The sequence below is a fragment of the Chlorocebus sabaeus genome, chromosome 6 (genome assembly GCF_047675955.1).
Source record: "Chlorocebus sabaeus isolate Y175 chromosome 6, mChlSab1.0.hap1, whole genome shotgun sequence".
Classification (NCBI taxonomy): Eukaryota; Metazoa; Chordata; class Mammalia; order Primates; family Cercopithecidae; genus Chlorocebus; species Chlorocebus sabaeus.
In genome coordinates, this window is record NC_132909.1 from 39592371 (window position 1) to 39606743 (window position 14373).

General features: G+C 43.6%; 1 long non-coding RNA gene across 1 annotated transcript; it reads right to left on the minus strand.

Moving 5' to 3' along the window:
- Positions 1-576: 576 nt before the first annotated feature.
- LOC140711973 (uncharacterized) lies at positions 577-14123 on the minus strand. The gene is made up of 4 exons (XR_012093309.1): positions 13853-14123; positions 2854-2949; positions 2007-2102; positions 577-1472 (listed from the first exon to the last, which is right to left on the minus strand). It is a non-coding gene; the product is annotated as an uncharacterized lncRNA (long non-coding RNA).
- Between the last annotated feature and the right edge of the window lie 250 nt (positions 14124-14373).

Sequence of the window (14373 nt, forward strand, 5' to 3'; positions counted from 1 at the left end):
AGGTAGGTAGAGAGAGAACCAGTCATGGTGGCTCACGCCTATAAGCTCAGTACATTGAGAGACCGAGGCCAAGCGATCGCTTGACTGCAGGAGTTTGAGATCAGCCTAGAAAACATGATGGAACTCCATCTCTACAAAAATAAAAAGCAAGATATACAAAATAATGTGCCAGTGTGGTGCCGTATACCTTTAGTCCCAGCTACTAAGGAGGCAGGGTGTCTGAGACGGGAGGATCACCTGAGCCCAGAGAGGTCGAGGCTGCAGTGAGCTGTGATCAGGTAACTGCACTTAAGCCTGGGTGAAAGAAATCTAAAACAACAGCAACTTCAGTATACAGGAAGGAGCATGAGAGAAAAAAAACCCAAAACACAAAAACCTACAGAACTCAATGTACTGTAGAAACAAACTCAAAGTGGGGCTAGAAAACAAACAAACAAACAGAACGATCCCCAGATCCCCAGCTATTTGGGAGGCCAAAATGGGAGGATCACCTGCATGAGCCCAGGAAGGTGGAGGGCACAGTGAACCATCATTGAACTTCTCTGCTGGACCTAAGCGGTACTGCACCAGCGAGAGCCATCCGGTCCATCTTAAACATTTTAAGCTGGCGACCAAGTCCTATGCTTGTGGCTTACATCCTGTAGACCTGGCGGCCAGAAGGAAAAGCCAGCTGATGGCGGAGGCAGAAGCCCAGTGGTTCCACCCTACAGGCCACGTGTGGCGCTCGCGGCCTGAAGCTGTCCCCATTGGAAACTTATTCCCCCCAAGGTGGCCCACCTCAGCGGCCGGCCTCTAAGTCCGCTGGCCTTCCTTCCTAAGTTTTCAATCTCTGATCAACCCAAACGTGAGGCCAGTGGCCTCAAGTACTGGCCACAGCTTGCAGCCCACATCTGGTCACCTGATGGCCTGACCAGGAAGCTACTGGGTCCACCCTGCCGGCCATGTGTGGCGCTCGCGCTCAAAACCGTCCCTCTGGCAACTAAGTCTGAGAGCTTCCCACCTACTCTGGGCAACAGAGCGAGACTCCATCTCAAAAAAAGAAAAAGAAAAAGAGAAAGAGAGAGAGAGAGAGAGACAGAGAAAGAGAAAGAGAAAGCTCGCGCTCAAAACCGTCCCTCTGGCAACTAAGTCCGAGAGCTTCCCACCTACTCTGGGCGACAGAACGAGACTCCATCTCAAAAAAAGAGAAAGAGAAAGAGAAAGAGAAAAAGAAAAGAAGAGCCAGCACAGTGGCTCACGCCTGTAATCCCAGCACTTTGGAAGGATGAGGCAGGAGGATCACCTCACACCAGGAGTTTGAGACCAGCCTGACCAACATGGAGAAACCCCATCTCTACCAAAAATACAAAATTACCTGGGCATGGTGGCACATGCCTGTAATCCCAGCTACTCGGAAGGCTGAGGCAGGAAAATTACTTGAACCAGGGAGGTGGAGGTTGCGGTGAGCTGAGATCACGCCATTGAACTCCAGCCTGGGCAACAAGAGTGAAACTCCGTCTCAAAAAAAAAGAAAAAAGAAAAAAAGAAAAATGTAGAATAAAGAAGGAAATGAAGGAAAGAAGCAAGCAAGCAAGAAAAGAGAGCAAAAAAAAAAGGAAGAATGAAAAGGAAAAAGAAGAAAATAAAAGTGGGCAGAACATGGTGGCTCAAACCTATAATCTGAGAAGCTGAAATGGAAGAAATAGCTGTTGACCCAAGCCCTGGGAACATAGCGAGGCCTCGACTCTACTACAAGAAATAAAACATTTAGCCAGGCATGATGGCATGCTCATGTAGTAAGAAAAAAAACAGGCAGGAGGAAAGGAGCAAAGGAAAGAAGAAAGGTAGGAAGGAAAAAGAAACCAAGTTCTACAAGGAAAAAAAAATTAAAAAGAAACAAAAAGAGAGAAATAAAAAAAAAAAAAAGGAAGAGAGAAATAGAGGGAAAGACAGACAGAAAGAAAGAGACAGAAAGGGAGAAAAAAAATAGGAAAATAGGAAAGGAGGCCAGGCGCAGTGGTTCACACCTGTAATTCCAGCACTTTGGGAGGCCAAGGCAGGAGGATCTGTTGAGGTCAGGAGTTCGAGACCAGACTGGCCAACATGGCAAAACCCTGTCTCTACTAAAAAAATACAAAGAATTAGCCAGGCATCATGGCACACAACTGTAATGCCAGCTATTCAGAGGCTGAAGCATAAGAATCACTTGATCGTAGGATTCAGAGATTGCAATGAGCTGAGACTGCACCATTGCACTCCAGCCTGGGCAACAGAGCAAGACTCTATCTCAAGGGGGAAAAAAAGAAAAAGAGGAAAGAAGAAAGATGAAAAAACAGAACCTAAAAAAGGAGAGGCAGAGAAGAAATTAGCGCTGGTTGAAGCCTCCAGGAGGCCACACCAACTGTTTGCCCACCTGCTGTGTAATGACCTTAGATGTTCAGAAGCCACTCCCTCTACACTGAAAAGCCATGAGATATGTGAAATACTTGCTGCTTACATTGTGACTCTCATGCAAACAAAATACACGGTTTCATTGTTTGAATACTGTGGTTTCTTTCAGCCTACTTTTGTTGATTCAACCTAGTTAATGTATATTTTGAATTGTGTGTATGGCTTCAGAACTAAAGTTGATAATGAAATCTCAAGTTTTGATAGCCCAGGAAGTGCATAAATATCTAATTTCACCTGAATTGAGGGAAAATTACCAGTGGAATGCCTTGGTCTGATTATCTGATAAAATCAATTGTTGTACATAAAACAGATCCACACACATATATATATTATAACAAAATAAAGGAAGACAAAAAAAAAAATCTGGCTTCTTGACCTTTGAACCTCTCACCCAGGCCACCTACCATCTTTACTCCCACTTACCTGGTTGTGCAGCTATGGTCTCCTCACTCTTCACAGTCCAGGGCTCTTTCTTTCCCTCCAAAAAAGTCACCAGGTCCAGCTTAGAGATGGCAAGACCTGTTTTTTAATAAAAAGTCAGATGACTCATGCTGGAGGATCTGTAATTTCCAGCTCAGTACTGTGCTCAGTAGAGAAAAGGGAACATTATATGAGATTTTTAAAAATTGTTCCCCAAAATACTGTTTGCTACCAGCTTCTTTAGAATATGTAGGAAGTATTTTAAGTTTAGAAATTCTAAGCTTCATTTTCAAGTTTGAATGAATCAAAACTAATGGGGAGGGCTGGAAACACTAGGAAGATTTTTTTCTACATCAACAAACTTACAATTTTTTTTTTCCTGAAAGCAAAACTCTGAAATTCATTCAGACAAAGCACTACCTCCCAAGGAGACATTCTAAAAAGGAAAGAAATAAAGCCCTTGTTATGTTGTAACCCAGCGAGTTGTAGAGAAACACCACACTCTGCGACTAATTCAGGAGTCCTTTATTGCCAGTGGCTGAGAGACAGCTAGGGCTCAAAATTCTCTCCACCCCGAAGAAGGGGCTAGATTTCCTTTCATACCTTGGTCTAAAAGGGCAGGGGGGAGCCTAGCTGAAGCAATTTTACAGAAGCAGAACAGGCAAAAAGTTAAAAAGATAAATGGCTACAGGAACAGTTACAGGAAAAATAAACAGTTCCAGGTACAGGGGCTTAAACTATCACAAAGTGATAAACGCAGGGGCTTCGAATGCATTCCCAGGAGCTGCTGGTACAGCTTGCCTCAGTATCTTATCAGTAAGTGTATTCCTGGATGTGTTTGGAGTCAGCTTACACTAGTTATGTCCGTAAGGGAGTGGGGTAAGGGGGCTGCAAGTGAAGAAACTAGAAATGGAGTCTGTCCAGCACTCTCAGCTACGAGAGACAATCAGGTTAAAACAAGGCAGGGTATCACAGTTATTAGACATTAGATATTCTGAAGGCAAGTTATTCCGACTCAGAGACAACGTATATATAGTTCTCTAACATCAAATCTTTATACATATTCTGCTGAGGATTCAGGTATTTTTACTCCTCCAGAGAGAATTCTATGACCACATCCCTGAATGTCAACAGTTTCTGTAATAAAAATAAATAACGCATTGATCACGCAGTCAAGGGTAGAGTTCCTAATTTGACTCAAGATGAAATAAAAAAGTTAAGAACTGGTTCTGACTTATGAGTGACCTGAGTTATTAAATAAGATACTTTTAAACACAGTAATATTTCGAATGTATTCTCTAATTCTGTGGAAATAGAATAAGATCCACAAAACTAGCAGAAATATGTACATATAAAACAAAATCTAAACAGGAATCAGTAAAAGAATATACATTTTTGAGTGCTATTTTTTTTTTTTTTTTTTTTTTTTGAGACGGAGTCTTGCTCTGTCTCCAGGCTGGAGTGCAGTGGTATAATCTCGGCTCACTGCAACCTTGCAACCTCCACCTCCCGGGCTCAAGCAATTCTCCTGCCTCAGCCTCCTGAGTAGCTAGGATTACAGGCACCCACCACCACGCCCAGCTAATTTTTTGTATTTTCAGTACAGATGGGGTTTCACCATGTTGGCCAGGCTGGTCTCAGACTCCTGACCTCGTGATTTGCCTGCCTCAGTTTCCCAAAGTGCTGAGATTACAGGCATGAGTCACCATGCCCAGCCGAGCTTTGCGTTTTACCCCTATTTATGTGATTTGAAATTTATCTCAAAAGGATTTATGAGCCAATACACAGAGATAACTGTAAAACAACATCCAGGACAGTTTTCATAACTAAGTAATATAAACAAGGCAACAACAGAAAATTGATCAAATGATGCTTATATTTTATGCATACACCTACAGAAATGGTAACTATGTACACATGAAAAGTGGGAGAGTAGAACATTTCTGTTTAAATGAAATTAAGAAATATTTTAAATTGTATAAAAATTATAAGCCTTTTTGTGTATGCTTTTTCATGTTTCCTAAAACAAGGATGAAATTCAAAACATTTAATGATATAAACTAAATTAAGAGCTATTGTTACTGAATCAGGTGTTTTTTAAAATTTTTTTGCTTTGGCTGGTACAGTGGCTCATGCCTGTAATCCCAGCAGTTTGGGAGGCCGAGGTAGGTGGATCACCTGAGGTCAGGAGTTTGAGACCAGCCTGACCAATATAGTGAAATGTCATCTCTAGTAAAAATACAAAAATTAGCCAGGCGTGGTGGCATGCACCTGTAGTACCAGCTACTCAGGAGGCTGAGACAGGAGAATTGCTTGAACCCAGGATGTTAAGGTTGCAGTGAGCTGAGATCATGCCACTGCACTGCAGCCTGGGTGACAGAGTAAGACTCTGTCTCAAAAAAACAACAAAAAAAATTTTTTTGGTTTTATGTGCCACGTTATATTTTAGATTTTTAAGATGATATATTAGTTACATATTAATTTTTGTTCTCTTTCTCTGAAAATACAAAAAATAAAGTGTATGCTTGTAAAATAAAGATGAAATAAAATAAAAACCTACAAAACTAATGCCTTTTTTAGAACTTCCAGTTTCAAAAGCTGATATCTACAGTCAACAAATATGAGATCATTTGTTCTCCAAAGCAAGCTATAAGCAAAAAACAAACAAAAAAACCTAAAAAGAAAAAGAAACAGAGTTTTTGGATTAAATGTGACAATTTATAAACCTCACTTAGGAAACCCATCCCTCCAAGAAACTCATTTCATAATAAAGAGAAAAATAACTTTATAGAGAAGAAACTTGGCAGAAAACACCTTAGCCAGATGAATAAAGTTAGTGTCAGCTGTAATTAGACAAATTGGATCCAGAAGCCAATGCACAGATGGGCCCATAATTACTGCTATGATATTGGTGGAGAGAAAAGTAAATACTAATCTGAATCTAATAATGAAAAAACAGAACCTGTAGGGAAGACACAGGTACTGGTATTTCTTCAAACTTGTCATATAATCCTAACTGGAAGCCTGGGCTAAGAACCACTTAGCTGACCATTGCTTCTCAAGCTTCGATGTGCATATAGCTCATTTGGTATTCTGAGCCACTCTCTAACTAATGTGATTCTGCAGGTTTTGGAGGGGTCCAGAAATTAGCTTGTTTATCAAAAGTTCCCTGTTAATGCTGCTGTTGCTCTCCAGCACTCAGAGAAAGCAGGCATAGCACACAGAGTCCCTTACATCTGATACCCTTATTGCAACACAAATACTTTTTGTTACAGTGAAGACCACAAGTCACTGTCTCAGAGAATCACATGCTTCGTCAGCTTTTTAAAGTTTACAGAAGGCTGGAGAATGTAGTAATGTCTACATCTGCATTTGAACAACAACATGTACACATACATTAATACGGTGTTTATTGAGCTTGTACTATGTACTCACCAAGTATGCTATAATATACTGTGCTGGGAAACTCGCATGGTGTCAGCTAAGCCTCAGAAAACTTTGAAAGGTGGGTGCTAAGTGTCTCATAATTCCCAGTAGGATTTAGATGACGGCTTAGGCTATTTCTTCTGGTTTCCCTATCACTATAAAAGCTAAATACACACAGATGGGAGGGATATAGAAAGGAAGGGGTAAGTAGAGAGACTTTTAATTGTTGTGTTTCTATTTACTTTCTCATGACTGTGGAACAACTCTTGGATCTGCAGAAGTGTAAAACAGGTTGCTGTGTAAAATGTAAGCACTGGTTTCATTGAGAAAGAAAGACATTAAGATTCCAAAATGTATACTCCTTTGTTCCCATTTATTTGCTTTTGTGTTTGGAAAAATTGTGAGCTCCAGCTCTGAAGAGACACCAAGGGTAGACACCTGTTTCACACTTCTGCAGATCCGATAGTTGTTCCAAACAGGAGTCTGATCTCCTCTAATTGGTTCTGTGAGGGGAGATTTCAGTGTGGGTCAGACCTGGACAAGGCTCAAAGAGGGTAGGTCTGGATAGGGCTGGGGCAGGGAGCTGGCCCTCATCTTCTCATCTCTATGCGGCTGGCTTATTTTGTGTCCTATCTTTTCTAAGCTGGACCAACAAGAGTTTGACTCCCAGGATTTTTCTGATTTTAATAGTTTAAGCTTTATCTCTATTCTGCATGACACACTAACAACCGATTTAACCGAAACATGTAGTACCTTCTATAAAAACTGTATTAGAAACAATTCTTAACAAGGGAAAAGCAATAGAAATAATTGTATCAACTCTTCTGTCTATGATGTCCCTTCAGGTGGTGACATCAGAACTCACAACATAAGAGCAGTGTCCCAAATAAAGCCCAAGTCTTCTGTGCAACTTCTTTCTTCATTCTGATCACATTACTCTTAATTCAACCATGTATTTATTGGCTCTAGAATAATAATTCCTGAATAGTAGAGTCCATGACTGTTTCACCTGTTCTTCTAATGGCAAATAATAATAATAATAAAAAAAGCAATGTGTTTACCTATCAATTTGAGCCTCCAGACCTCCTACTTGTTCTTCACCCAAGTATCAGGAAACGAGAGCAACTCCCATTTGGATGTCAAATAAGAACATTCCATGAGGGGAGAAACAAGCCCTGGATTACTCACTCTTCTTTGTTTGAGATAAGAGGAAGATTGGACTCTGTTGTCAGCCTGACCCCAGTCTGCACAGGACACCCCCAAATGCCTCAGACTTTTAGGCGCTAGTGAAAGGGTCTGTAGTGGCCCTGGGCTGATGCTCCAAAAGTTATTCAAACAGAGGAGACTCGGGCTGACTCTGTGGGGCCAGAATAAAAAATAAAACAGCTGGCCAGACACGGTGGCTCATGCCTATAATCCCAGCACCTTGGGAGGCTGAGGTGGGCAGATGACTTGAGATCAGGAGTTCGAGACCAGCCTGGCCAACATGGCGAAACTCCATCTCTACTAAAAATAAAAAATTAGCCAGGCATGCTGGTAGGCACCTGTAATCCCAGCTATTTGGGAGGCTGAGGCAGCAGAATCGCTTGAACCCGGGAGGTGGAGTTTGCAGTGAGCCGAGATTGTACCACTACACTGCCAGGGCCACAGAGTGAGACTCCGTCTCAAAAAATAATAAAAAATAACAAAAACGTAAAAAATAAAAATAAAACTGCCTCTAATTCTTGATCCTGATCTGATATTACCTATACCTGTTCAGCTAACTGTTGGGTACAAGGACAAGAATACTTTTCTTGGCCAGGTGCAGTGGCTCACGCCTGTAATCCCAACACTTTGGGAGGCCGAGGCAGGCATTTCACCTGAGGTCAGGAGTTCAAGACCAGCCTGATAAGCATGGAGAAGCCCCATCTCTATTAGAAATACAAAATTAGCCAGGCATGATGGCACATGCCTGTCATTCCAGCTACTCGGGAGGCTGAGGCAGGAGAATCACTTGAACCTGGGAGGCAGAGGTTGCAGTGAGTTGAGGTCACGCCACTGCACTCCAGCCCAGCAACAGAGAGAGACTCTGTCTCATGTAAAAGCAACAACAACAACAAAACTTTCTCCAGTAATACAATTCACACATAGGAAATGGGGTTGTATTCACGGCTCTGGACAGTTGTGGCCCTGCCTTCCCTCTGCTAAGGTCCTTCTTTACTCTTAGAGATTCAGCTACTCACACAATCTTAAAAGTTCACTGGACAAGATCCAAAGCCTGTCCCTGTCTTGTGAATCCCAGGTGGATTTCAGCCCTTATGTGTGGATTCTAGGTACCATTAACTTGGATCCATATTGTGTTACAGCGAGGAGAGGAAAAGTGGAGGAGAAATCCCCACATGAAGACTGCACCAACACATACTGGAGAACACTATTAGCTGGACTCAAAATTTGGAACTACAGATTTAGGTTTAGGAAGGCAGAAAAGCAAGGCAAAGGCACCCTTGCCACATGCATAGGCATTTGGACAAGAGAATAAGCAAAATGTTTAGATTCTCAGGCTTACTCAATGCAAATGTGTGAACCTGGTTGGGTTTTCAGGCCACATGGTATTTGAAAGAGTTTCACATCTGAAGATGCCAGGGGCATGGAAAGACAGAGTTGGAATAGTTAATTGTTGCCCTATAGTAATTTTTCTAGAAATCTGGTAAAAGTATGCTCTTAACGATTGTAGATCCCAAATATGAAGAAAGGCCATTCTGCCTGCAGACTTTGAGGGCAGTGTGCACTTTACTGAACAATTGTGTGTTGTGAATGGAAGCCCAATTGCACAATTGTGTGTTGTGACTGGTCCACACAGAATGAAGCATGGTGGGCACATTATGTGTTCATATCCTGTTTAGTAATTCTGAACAAACTTAGAGAAACATAATTATAAACAGAATTATCTGAAACCTCAGAAAAATTATCCACAATTGCAGAAAAAAAAAACTTTATTACAGAATTACACCAGAATGTGAAGGGCATTATAAGCAAACTGCTAAGAGATTGCAAAGACACTCAATTGCAAATAGCCACCATAATTAGTTCTGAAGTAGAAGACTTGACAGTACCATTTGTCACATACAGTTTATCTTAAATTCACCTAAAAATTGGAGGTCTTCTCTGGTTGCTAATTGGCTATATTTAAAGGAAAAATAAACTTATTCTTCATGAGAGGTAGTTTTGAAACTTGGAGCCAGGACTGTGCTAAAGGTAAACTCCTATCTTCCAACAAAAAATGGAATAAAGCTCTATTTTCTTTGCTATTTACAGTTTAAATAAATGATTCCTAGGTTCTAAAAACAGACAGTCCCGAGTCAAAAATACTGACAAAAAGCCTATTTAGCAGTTAGAATAATTTGTATATATTTCAAGTAGGCAGAAAAGAATTATATAAACGTTTTCTGGCCAGGTACAGTGGCTCACGCTTGTAATCCCAGGACTTTTGGAGTCCGAGGCGGGTGCATCACCTGAGGTCAGGAGTTCGAGAACAGCCCAGCCAACATGGTGAAATTCCACCTCTACTAAAAGTACAAAAAATTAGGGCCGGGTGTTGATGTCTCACGCCTATAATCCCAGCACTTGGGGAGGCTGAGGCAAGCGGATCACCTGAGGTCGGGAGCTTGAGACCAGCCTGACCAACATGGAGAAACCCCATCTCTACGAAAAATACAAAATTAGCTGGGTGTGTTGGCATGAGACTGTAATCCCAACTACTCAGGAGGTTAAGGCAGGAGAATCACTTGAACCAGGGAGGTGGAGGTTGTGGTGAGCCGAGATCGCACCATTGCACTTCAGCCTGGGGAACAAGAGTGAAACTACGTCTCAAAAAAAAAAATACAAAAATAAAAAAATAATTAGCCAGGCATTGTAGCGCATGCCTGTTATCTCAGCTACTTGGGAGGATGCAGCAGAACTGCTTGAGCCTGGGAGGTGGAGGTTGCAGTAAGCTGAGATTGTGCCACTGCACTCCAGCCTGGGTGACAGAGCAAGACTCTGTCTCAAATAAATAAATAAATAGATAAATAAATAAAAAAGTTTTCTAAAGTAAATCCTTTAAGAAAAGGAAAGAAAAAAATCTTTTATTTTCAAGGATGAAGCCTGTATTTCTAATTTTTATCTTTTCTTTTGACAGCCAGGTCTAGGGCCATAACTTTGAACTCATAGACATCTGACTCCCAGTACGTGCTGGATTCAGGCACCTGAGGCACACTGTGTACATCAGAAAGGGTTCGTAGAAAAGTAAAAGACAGAAGAGGGAAAGGGGCTATCAAGGACCCATGAGTCGGGGACAGTGCATGGTAGCTGGAAAGACTGGTTTATGCTACAGATACTGATTCAGGCAGGGCTATGTTCTGACATATTCCTGTGTCCATGCAGGTGGATGAGATTATGATTGGTAATCCACAAGCCCAGGGTGATAGAGAGACCAGGTTGCTGCTTCAGGTTCAGGGTTTGTGGTAGGAATAATCCAGGAGTTCTCGAGGCACTTGTGTAAATTCTTTGGTGAGAAATTTTAGAGGCAAGGGCACTACAGAGTCATTCCTCAGGTCAAGTCCTCTTGTTTTGTGAAGGTTCTGGCCACACCCATTCCTAGTGGGTATGTTCATGAGTAGGCGGAAATCATTGGTGGTAGCAGGTTGAGGGCAGGGAGTCTGTTTTCAGAACTCTTTTCTTCCAAGCATGCAGTCCCCTTTCACCCTGGGAAGAGATCTGGAATCACAGGACAATGTGCACTGTGACAGCCTGTGTACAGGAGAAAAGAGTTCCCCTTCCCAGAGAAACTAAGAGTCTCCTCCAGCTCAAACATCTATGTTTTTCTTTGATATTCTTTTTCTGACAACAAATGTGTGGAGTTTGCTGAACAGCAACCAATTCTTCAACACCAATTGGTTGTCCAATAACTCAATTCTGATACTTCCTTGAGTCAGCATAGACCCCACAAGTTCAGGGCTCAGGTGCACAACACTGCCACCACTGCAGATGTCAGTCACAATTCCTAGGGGCTCATCTATACTTCTGAGCCAGTTCCTATAAATTGGGGGCTCTCATAATCTTCTCAAGTTAAATAATGATACAGCTACTCACAGAACTTAGCAAAATGTTATACTTGCATTTACTAGTTTGTTATAAAAGATACAAGTCAGGAAAAGCTAAATGTAAGAAACGTACAGGGCAAGGAAAACTCATGGTAGAAGATGAAGTGGGCAGGTAAGAGCAGTGATTAAAGAAATTCCTGAACCTTTGTGTTTTTCAAGAGCATCTTACTGCAAAGAAACACTTGCTATTTTTGATATCATGAAGCCACAGACTGTCTAAATTACTATCTCTTTTTTTGCCTTATAAACAATTAAATAATACATTAGTTTTTAGTAGTCAGAACAAAATACCTGTTAATCAAACTTTGCTTAGGTTTCTTTCTTTCCTCAGGCTCCCAAATTTTGACCCAACCCTCTTTATGTTCCTCTTTTTTCTTTGAGACCGAGTCTGGCTCTGTCACCAGGCTAGAGTGCAGTGGTCCAATCTCGGCTCACTGCAACCTCCACCTCCCAGATACAAGTTATTCTCCTGCCTCATCTTCCCGAATAGCTGGGAATACAGCGTGCCACCAAGCCTGGCTAATTTTTTGTATTTTTATATTAAAAATACTGCACCCAGCCTATGTTCCCCTTAAAAACAGGCTGACTTGGCCGGGTGTGGTGGCTCATGCCTGTAATCCCAGCACTTTGGGAGGTCGAGGAGGGTTGATCACCTGAGGTCAGAAGTTCCGGACCAGCCTGGCCAACATGGTGAAACCCCAGCTCTACTAAAAACACAAAAAATTAGCCGGGCATGGTGGTGCGCCTTAATTCCAGCTACCTGAGAGGCTGAGGTGGGAGGATTGTTTGAACCCGGGAGGCGGAGGCTGCAGTGAGCGGAGATCGCACCAGTGCACTCCAGCCTAAGAAACAGAGTGACACCCCATCTCACAAAAAACCACCAACAACAACAAAAACCAGGCTGACTTCTGGGTAAAATATTCCCTAATCTAGCATCTGCTTTCACCATGTTCTATCCCTCCCTCCCCTTCCCACCTTTTTTCTGACCTTGTTTTCTTCTCCTTATGAAAGAAAGTCCTTTTCTCTCTAACCTTTAAAATTCTTCAATATCTTATAGCTGGTGCTTTCCCCTTGTTGCTATACTCCTTTAAAATTAAGTAACTTCATTAAGCTGCGCATGACGACAGGTGCCTGTAAATCCCAGCTACTCGGAAGGCTGAGGCAAGAGAATCGCTTGAACCCGGGAGGCGGAAGCTACAGTGAGCCGAGATCGCACCATTGCATTCCAGCCTGGGCGACTAAGCGCAACTCCGTCTCAAAAAAAAAAAAAAAAAAAAAAAAAAAAGAAGTAATTTCTTGCCAGGCACAATGGCTCACACCTGTAATTCCAGCACTTTGGAAGTCGGAGGTGGGTGGATCACCTCTTGTCCAGAGTTGGAGAACAGCCTCGCCAAAATGGTGAAACCCCGCAAAAATTAGCTGGGCATCGGGTCGCCTGCTTGTAGTCCCAGCTACTAGGGAGCCTGTGGCGGAAGGATCGCTTGAATCTGGGAGACAGAGGTTGCAGTGTGCCGAGATCGTGCCACTGTACTACAGCCTGGGTGACGGAATGAGACTCTGGCAAAAAAAAAAAAAAAAAAAAAAACCTACTTACCTAAATCTAAATTTGTCATATATCACAAAATCTAGAAACAACTTCAGAACAATAACAACTCTATTCCCAGAAAAAGCCTCCCAACCCCATTTTTGTGCCAATCCCAACTGCGTCTGCCTGTGGATTTATAGGTTTTCTGAGCCCTGTATCTTCCCTAAGCATAAAGGCTCTATGGTTATTGTGAGCAAGCTGGGACATCTGCAGGGGAGTCTCTGCAGGCAGAACTAAACTATCCTTAGCTTGGAGTCACTGAGTTCACGTTTCTATTTCCCGGTCAGGCCGAGGCGGGCGGATAACTTGAGGACAGGAGTTCCAGACCAGCTTCCACTATGGCAAAACCACTTCTCTACTAGAAATACAAAACTAGCCAGGCGTGGTGGCGCAGGTATGTAATCCCAGTTTTTCGGAGGGCTGAGGCACGAGAATCGCTTGAGTCTGGGAGGCGGAGGTTGTAGTGTTCGCGCCAGTGCACTCCAGCCTGGGCGACAGGGCAAGACTCCGTCTCAAACAAAATATTTAAGAAAAGAGACTTGGGAGCCCCACCTGCCGCAGCTCCTGCCACGCACATACTGAGTCAGGATTCTGCCGTGATGATCCGCCTGGCATCCCTGAACAATCTGGGAAATACTCCGGACTGCGTGCAGAGCTGCGCAGGGAGCTCCAGATAGGGCGCCGCAGGAACAGGGCGGAACGCTGGGGTCCCGGCTGCGGGCCCAGCCGCCATCTTGCGGCCAGAGGGTCCGGGCGCGGCACTGCGCCAGCAGGGACTCAGGTCGGAAACCCGGGAGCGGTGAGGAGACCAGTCCCGCCGGTTACACAGCCCGCTCTCTCCTCTCGGGATGCCCCAACCCCGCACACTCACCCTTTCCCAGCTTTCAGGATGTCCTGGCATCTTAGCTGTGCGTCTCTCCCGACCTGCAGATCACAGGGCAACAGAGGCCGTCACAGAGTCACCAAGGGCTCCCGAGGTGAAGAACGTAGAAGAGTGGAGACAGATCCCAAGCTCTGATGGGAGCGACAAAGGCCCCGCCAAATGGCGGAAACCACGCCCTCCTCTTCAACTGTGCGCTTCATTGGGCGGTTCCCGCGCCAGCGCCAAAGATTGGATAAAGCACAGACACTCTTCTCCCCATACCACCCCCGACCCCCGCCCTCCTCTCAGCATTAGTGCGTTTTATGAACAGAAAAACAGGCAGGCCAGGCGCAGTGGCTCACTCCTGTAATCCCAGCACCTTGGGAGGCCTAGGCGGGTGGGTCACAAGGTCAGGAGTTCAAGACCAGGCTGGCCAAGATGGTGAAACCCCGTCTCTACTAAAAATACGAAAATTAGCCGGGCGTGGTGGCAGGTGACTGTAATCCCAGCTACTGGGGAGGCTGAGGTAG